This window comes from Gekko japonicus, unplaced genomic scaffold (genome assembly GCF_001447785.1).
Source record: "Gekko japonicus isolate JY-2015 unplaced genomic scaffold, Gekko_japonicus_V1.1 scaffold3421, whole genome shotgun sequence".
Classification (NCBI taxonomy): domain Eukaryota; kingdom Metazoa; phylum Chordata; class Lepidosauria; order Squamata; family Gekkonidae; genus Gekko; species Gekko japonicus.
Window position 1 is genome coordinate 107,788 of NW_015167157.1, and position 8,209 is coordinate 115,996.

The window sequence follows — 8,209 nt, forward strand, 5'->3', positions numbered from 1 at the left end:
TGTTGGGTGTGGCCTATTATGCTAATGAGTTCCTGCTGGGCTTTTCCTACCAAAAGAGCCCTGATTATATTCTAACAACAAATTAATACTCACAGCTTTAGTCCTATTTCATTTCTTCAAGCTAAGCAGGGTCAGTCCTGTTTCGTACTTGGGTGGGAGACCCCAAGGAAGTCCAGGGTTGCTTCACAGAAGCAGGGGATGGCGAACCGCCTCTGAACGTCTCTCGCCTTGAAAACCCTTCGAGGTAGCCCTCGGTTGGCTGCAACTTGATGGCACTTTACCCCCAAGCTCCCGTTCTCGGGACTTTCGACAAACTAGGCGAAACAGAATTATTCGAGAGGGCTTTTCGATGCAGGCAATAGGGTTGCACGGTACTAAATGATTCACAAAGTGACTTAGAAAAACTATTCGGGATTGTGGTCTGTACTACTGTGCATAGCTTGTTGGAACTAGAATCCTACGATGGAGTTTTGCGTCACTTAATGTTTCGTGCTAATCAGGGGTCAGTTCGTAGAAAAAGAGGTGCAGGGGGCTTATTAGCATCACTCATTAGCATAACTTATTTGCATGTGCCGCACCCCCTGACATCACCGGAAGTGTGTCAGAAGGCAACACCCACCGCTCAGGCTCCACTGGACTGTTTTGGATTGCTAGCTATTGGGGGGGGGGGACGTGCACATCTGTCGCGGCAGAGGAGGGAGAGTCTGTACCTGAATGAATAAAACGTGGCCTTAAAGGTGCCACGGGGCTGTTTGGGGCGTGGGGGGGGGGCTCTGCAGCCTACCTGGCTGCTTCTTGCTCTGACTGAGGGCTGCTGGGAGCAGGGGGTGGGTCTTGTTGCATGTGAAGGGGGACTGCAGAACTGTCATTTTCTTCTTCGCTAATTTCCAAGTCGCTTCCAAAAGGCCAGGCTGTTTGGGGAGGAAGCTGATGACTATCGGTCTTGACAGCAGCAAATGGCATCTCCGGCTGTTTCCTTCTGGCCAGACTGTGAGCCAACGGGGTGCTAAGCCGGGCCTGGAGGGGAGCGATCTTTGCCAGATACCTTGTCTCATAGTACCCTGAGGATATCTTCTTACAGGTAACGAGATCAGGACTTTGGAGAGCACTCTGGGACAGTGGGTGCTCTCCTCGGATTCCTGCTCAGGTCAACAGGGAGGGGGGTATGCAAGACCACCTGGACCGATGATCCCGGCTTTATGTTATGCACGGAAGAGTTGCTGTGGGATTGGGGAAAGGCTGCATCCTAGCGTGTTGCGTTAAGTGCCATCGAGTCGTTTCTGACTTAGGGCAACCTTGCGGTTCAGGTGTGTAGTCGTGTCGGTCAGAAGCAGCAGAACAAAGTTTGAGACCAGTGGCACCCTTAAGCCCAACAAAATAATAACAGAATACAACTCAAAGGCGCCACTGGACTCAAACTTTGTCCGGCAGTCTTATGAATTAACGATCTCCAAAATGTCCTGCCGTCGAGAGCCTTGTTCAAGTCTTGCGAGCCGAGGGCCCCGGCTTCCTTCGTTAAGTCCATCCATCTCAAGTTGGGTCTTCCTCTTTTCCTGCTGCCTTCAACTATTCCTAGCATGATTGGTAGGTGGGGCTGAGAGAGCTCTTTCCAGAGCTGTCCTTGAGAGAACAGCACTGGCAGAACTATGGCTTGCCCAAGGTCATCCAGCAGCTCCAAGTGGAGGAGTGGGGAATCAAACCCGGTTCTCCCAGATTAGAGTCCGCGCACTTAGCCACTGCACCAAACTGGCAGAGAGAGTTCAGGCTTGATTTGATCAAGAACCCACTGATTTATCCTTTTGGTGGTCCACTGTATCTGAAAACTCTCCTCCAATGCCACATTGCAAATGCATCAGACTTCTTCCCGTCAGCTTTCTTCCTAGTAACGAGGAACACCGTGGCATGAATGATCTTGATCTTGGTTGCCAGTGACATATCCTCGCACGTAAGAATCTTTTCTAGCTCCTTCATGGCTGTCCTTCCTGGTCTCAATCTCCTTCGGATTTCTTGGATGCCGTCTTCCTTCTGCTTGACGATGGAGCCACGGGACAGAAAATCTTGAACGCTTTCCATTTCTCCATTGTCAACCTAGTAGCGCCGGACAAAAGGAAGTTTGTCCAGGCGACTGCCAATCTGTCAATAGCGGCTTGTGTTTTAATTGGGATCGGCTCGGTATGCCCGGACAGTCAGGCTCCGAGGTTGGAGGACGAGGCTTTAGCTCAGCTCAGAGTGTTCCAGACATTCCCTTCCCACGCAAGAGTCCTTGTTCTCGGGAAGGGCAACTCAACGCTCATCCAGTCCTCGCGCTTAATTGAGAAGGACACGCCTGGTGAGCAAGCACAGAAGGTGGCAGTGTGCAGAGGAGGCGGCCTAAATGCTGACCCCGAATTCAACCCATGGAAGAGCCTCATCTTTTGACTGTATGGACTGGGCTTTTTGGGAGGAGGCCCATTCAACATTGGTCCTCGTAAGCCTGCAGACAAAGAAGATACTATTTCTTTGCATGCTCACACAGTGGCGACTGGGGACACCGGTGTCCTTCTGAGGAAGCACGTCCCTGTTCAGACCTTACGGGTCAACTGTAACTTAGTCATGGAGAGGGTGAGCCAGGAAGTTCTCTGCCTCGGTCCAGGTGACCTTCCAACAATAACCAGGAAAACGATGGATGCACCGGTGGGCAGGAAAGATGAAAAAAGAGCAAGGTGCAAGGTGGAGAGTTCATTTAGCTCTTATGGATCCCCTACACGTTTCGCTATGAGCTTCGTCAGGGAATCTGTTATAAAATATAGCAAATACAAATGCATTAAAATATAACAACAAATATGAGTTTATTAAATTAATGGGTAGGGATCCATAAGAGCTAAATAAACTTTCTACCTTGCACCCTGTTCTTTTTGCTCTTCCAAAAATAAATCTACAAGAACTGTGCACAGTGCACTCAATATTTCTTTAACAAAAATCGTGAAGTTATGAATATGAAAGTACAAAAGTAATAATAATACATTCAGATTATAGATTCAGGTACATAAAGATAGAAGGTGACAACAACGGGACGGTAGTCTCCGGAATGCAGTGCCGTTTCTTCTAACCAATAGTCTATAAGCCAATATATACTATACTATACTATACTATACTATACTATACTATACTATACTATACTATACTATACTATACTCTATACTATACTATACTAATATACTATACTATACCTTTCATATTCATAACTTCGCGATTTTTGTTAAAGAAATATTGAGCGCACTGTGCACAGTTCTTGTGGATTTATTTTTGCATGTCTTTGGACTGTGACCATATTAACTTTTTGCTCTTCCAACAAACCACAGGCTGGAGAATTGGGAATGTGCTATGGAGTGCCACCCTGCCTCTTCTTGACCTCCATTTCCAAGTTAGAGGAAATCCAGAAATGGCAGAGAGAATTGGCCCGCAAGAGAGGAAGAGGGCAGGGGGGAATGAAAGAAAGGACTGTGCCGAGTCCTTGGGAGAAGTCCAGATCTCCCAATTGGGATTTGGACAATCGTCTGAATTCAGCCCCTGTCTTTGGTTGGGAATATGCTACCTTGCGTGTGCATGTTAAGTGCTGTTGCTTCTGATTTATGGCAGCCCTATGAATGAATGACTTCAGAAACGTTAACCGTCTTGCTCGGGTCTTGCAAACCGAGGGCCGTGGCTTCCTTGACTGAATCAATCCAGCTCATGCTGCATCTTTCTCTCGCTACTTTACGTGAATGCTCTGATGGGTGTGATAAACTCCTGAAATATAAGGGGTGGGATTTGGTGCTTGCAAGGAGAAGAGGAGGCCACGATCTCTTGGCGGTCTTCTGATCCTCCTGTCCCTAATTCGAAGAGAAGAGAGAATAGATTGGATTTATACCCCGCCCTTCACTCGGGGTCTCAGAGCGACTTACAGTCTCCTTCCCTTCCCCTCCCCACAACAGACACCCTGTGAGGTAGGTGGGGCTGAGAGAGCTCTCTTGAGGACTTCTCTTGAGAGGAGAGAACTGTGACTGACTCAAGGTCACCCAGCTAGCTGCCAGTGTTCCCTCTAAGCTGAGTTAGTGTGAGCTAGCTCACAGTTTTTTAGCCTCCAGCTCACACATTTTTGTCTTAGCTCAGGAAGGATGGCTCCAAAGCAAACTAATTTTATGCAGCAGCCAAATCACTCGCTCACAACTTTAATGCCAGTAGCTCACAAAGTAGCATTTCTGCTCACAGGGCTCCACAGCTTAGAGGGAACATTGCTAGCTGCATGTGGAGGAGTGGGGAAATCAAACCCGATTCTCTCAGATTAGAGTCCACGCTCTTAACCACTACCCCAAACTGGCTCTTTGGAGACATTGTACCTGAACGGGGCCAGTAGAACAGCGGTGATAATGGATGGGCCCCTGGTTCTGCCACAGTACGACAAAAGCTGTTCAGTTTTATTTTATTTTTTTAAAATTCTAGGCAATGGGGTTGTATAAATTACACTTGAAAATGGCTCAGATCTGTCAAAAAAGATTCCCAGTGATTTGGGCTGCCGTTTTTTAAAAAATGGCAAATACTCAGAATAAGAGGAATCCTGCAAGCATGTGGTTTTTGGTGGGCTGTGAGGATTTCTGACTCTCTTCAGAACGGAGGGTTAATTTGGTGTAGAATCTCTTTTGATACAAATAGATCTCTGCAATGGTGTCGTGCCTTTGAATAGCGTTGGGAATTACCCACCAAGACACGGGTTCAAATTCTAGCCTTGATTTGGTTGGGGAGAAGAGAAGTCATGAACTCGTAGTGTTGTAGCGAAGAAAGAATGAGCTGGAAAGATCCTGGTTCGAATCTCACTCGTTTCATTCGCTCACTACCAAGCGGTCCTGTCCCCCCAGCTGCAGTGTGGGAAATAATACTGGCCTACATTTGTTGTAAAGATTTAAATTACTGGCATATATGGAGGGGAAGGGCTTCATGCCACAGATGGTTAAAATCTTCACAAAATATGTTTTCTTTCCATTTGGAATCCTGGTTTGCAGTGGGGTATTGACAGTAGGGCTTGCCAATTTTAAAATATCTAGCATTTGTTTTTCCTGGCTTAATTGTGTGTATGTGTGTGTTTTTTTAAAAACAACAACAGATTTTCTTGGTTGCAGTCCTTGTATTTGTTGAGCATGCTATTGTGCTTAACCTAATGGGAATATGTTGCACGTAATCAAGACGTAGGTGGAGTTATTAGAGATCATGTCCTCTCATGCTTTTAATCCTTTCCAAGGACTTTAGGGTGGTGAACAGGTTTCTCTCCTCCTCTGTTTTATCCTCACAACAACCCTATGAGGTAGCTCAAGCTAAGGGAACCTGAAGGGCCCAAGGCCGGTCAATGAGTGTTGTGGCTGAATGACGATGTGAACCCTGGTTTTCAGGTCCTGACACTTTTAACCACTGCCGTTGAATCCTTAACATTCCCCAAGCCTTTCTTCATGCACACTTTTCTGACACGAGTTCCCCGAATTAATGCAGCATGTACTCTTTCCTCGCATAATCCTGTGTTTAAAAACCCTCGCTTTCTCTCGGGTGTCTGGTTTGTTCCAATCCAGGTAGTCAGCCGTGTTGGTCTGAAGCAGTAGAACGAATTTAGAGTCCAGAGGCACCTTAGCTTGTTATTTAATACTGTTTTTGCATCGCTTAAAACATCTTCATTGTGTTACATGCTAATTTGCTGTTCAGCCCGTCTATAAGTTTGAACCTTACCTCCCGTTCCGCTGTATTTGAAAAAGTGTGCTTTGCACACGAAAGCGCATACCTTGATAAACCTTTGTTGACCTTAAAGGTGCCTCTGGATCCTTAATTGGTTTGCTCAGATTTAAACATTTACCTCGTCATTATTCAGAGGTGTTTCGCCAACTCCGCTTTAAATCAGTCGAGCAAATGAAAAGACAGTGCTCACACTGCTTGCTTCGGTTTCCGGATCTCTCGGTTGCGTTGGTCTTTGTTCTAGTTTGTCCCTTTTCTAACAAAAACCACCTCCCAGGCTTTTCAGTCACCAATATTCTCGGTTAGATGATGCATCAGGATATATAGCATTTCCCAGTGACAATGGAATGATCTGTCAGCTTCCCTCCCGTCGGAAGGTTTGACAAGCATCTTATGAAAACCTTTCCCACTGGAGTCCAAGATAAGCGGCTTTGCGGCTTGCGGAACTGGTCGTTGGCAAACTTCAGATGGTTCTGGCAACGTCCGGCCGGGAAGGGTATTGTAGCACTGGAAAAGGTGCCCCAAAACTGGGGCTGTCAGCTCTGGTTTGGTTTGGGAAATACCTGGAGATTTGGGGAGTGGAGCCCTAGAAGGGTGGGGTCTGGGGAAGGGAGGGGCTTCACTGGGGTATAACGCCATAGAGTTCACCTTCCAAAACAGCTGTTTGTTCCAGAGGAATTTATCTTGTTTGTCAGGAGATGAATTGTGATAGTGGGAGATCTCCAGGTGCCACCTGGAGGTTGGCAACCTTGATGGGGATAGTTTTTTTGGGGGGGTCATCTTGACATGTGCTGGCACTGCACAACCAACCAAGGGGTCAGATACGGACCCCGAATTGGCTTGTCACGCTCTCGTCTGCGAGGTGCATGCAGGGTGAGGGGAGTGTTGCAAAGAATACATTCCCCGTTTCCCCCGTTAATTGGTTCCTTTTTATTCTGAATGTTCCTTTCATTCGATGGCAATTACCGCGGTGGCCCAGCTGGTGTAAGAAACAGGCCCTAACCAGAGTGTGCCTCTGCTGTCGTATTCCTTTCCCAGCTGGCTCAGGAAGGTTCCGTTGTGTAATTGTGTCTCGCTTAATACCCTGTGAGGCGTACCGCATGAAGAGGGGGGTGGCAGAAAGGAAAAAGGGGGCACCAAGGGACCTTTGAGTTCCATGTTGGGGATACGCAGCACAAAATCCCTCCCGTTGTATTCCGCATCCCCGGAAAGTGCTTTTTTCCCGTCCGTCCGAGTCCCGACACGTTGGATTGAGTCATGATTTTATTTTCGGCGTGCGAAGGATTTCAGAGATGCCGAGAGAGGGGGAAAAACAGTGTCAAAGAGCAAGTGCTGTGCTCTCCTGCAAGGAGGGTGCTGAGCTTTCTTGGGTTCTTCTTCCTTGCAGTAGAGCAGGAGGAGGAAATGGGTGTGTGTGTGAACGAACGAAAATCTTAATCGGAGGCAGGGAGGGACTGTTGTGTCTGCGAGCGCCGTCCAGATTGGTATTGGTGAAGTGAAGGAACAAGTGTGCTACATAATTGGTCTTGACAAGCCCACAAGAAGTCGGGATCAGTTCCCGTGGAGAAAACGGCTGCATTGGAGGGTAGATTCTATGGCATTATATACTAAACTCCGCCTCCCCACAGAGAATATTTGTGGTAGCTGAGGCCTGCTGCCTCCATCCTGGATTAAAATTGGAAGCATGCTTCATTCGTACACTCAGAAAGGCTTATTCTTATGAGTTGTAAAGCAAGGACTGCTCACCCTCTTTGAAGGTCCCTTCTGCATTTGCCTGCCACTCCAGATTTTCTCAGTGTTTGAGTTGAGGCAATTTAACAGCATCCAAATAACCCGGGGCAACAGCAGGCTGAAACCGGGCTGACCACTGAAGGGAGGTAATGTAATGCAGAATGGGTTGCCAATAGCGTACCAGATTCACCTCAAGGTGCTGATTTTGACCTTTAAAGCCCTCTGTGGCCAGGGTCCAGCATACCTAAGGGACCGCCTTTCCCCATATGTTCCCCAGAGAGCACTGTGTTCAGGGGCCCAAAACCGGCTGGCCCTCCCAGGTCCCAAAGACGCCAGGTTGGCGACAATCAGGGCCAGGGCCTTCTCAGCAGCGGCTCCGCACTGGTGGAATGAGCTCCCGGAAGAGATCAGGGCCCTGCAGGACCTTTTACAGTTCCGCAGGGCCTGCGAGACGGAGCTCTTCCATCAGGCTTTCAATTAGGAGTCGCGTGTGACATTCGAGAAGAGACGCTGTGCCCTGGCTTTACCATCTCTAGCCCGCCTCGCTAGGCAAATAAGTAGGTCAATGGAGCGTGTGGGGACATCATTACGACTGTCACCTGTGGAATATGGGTCAATCTGAAATTTCTGCTTGTGCACTTTACTTGAAAACTGTGCCAGCACTTTAGGATAGTGATTTATGGATTTTAGGATAACTGATCTGTTTTGGTTGATTAGTTATGATTAATTTTATGATGGATTAGCA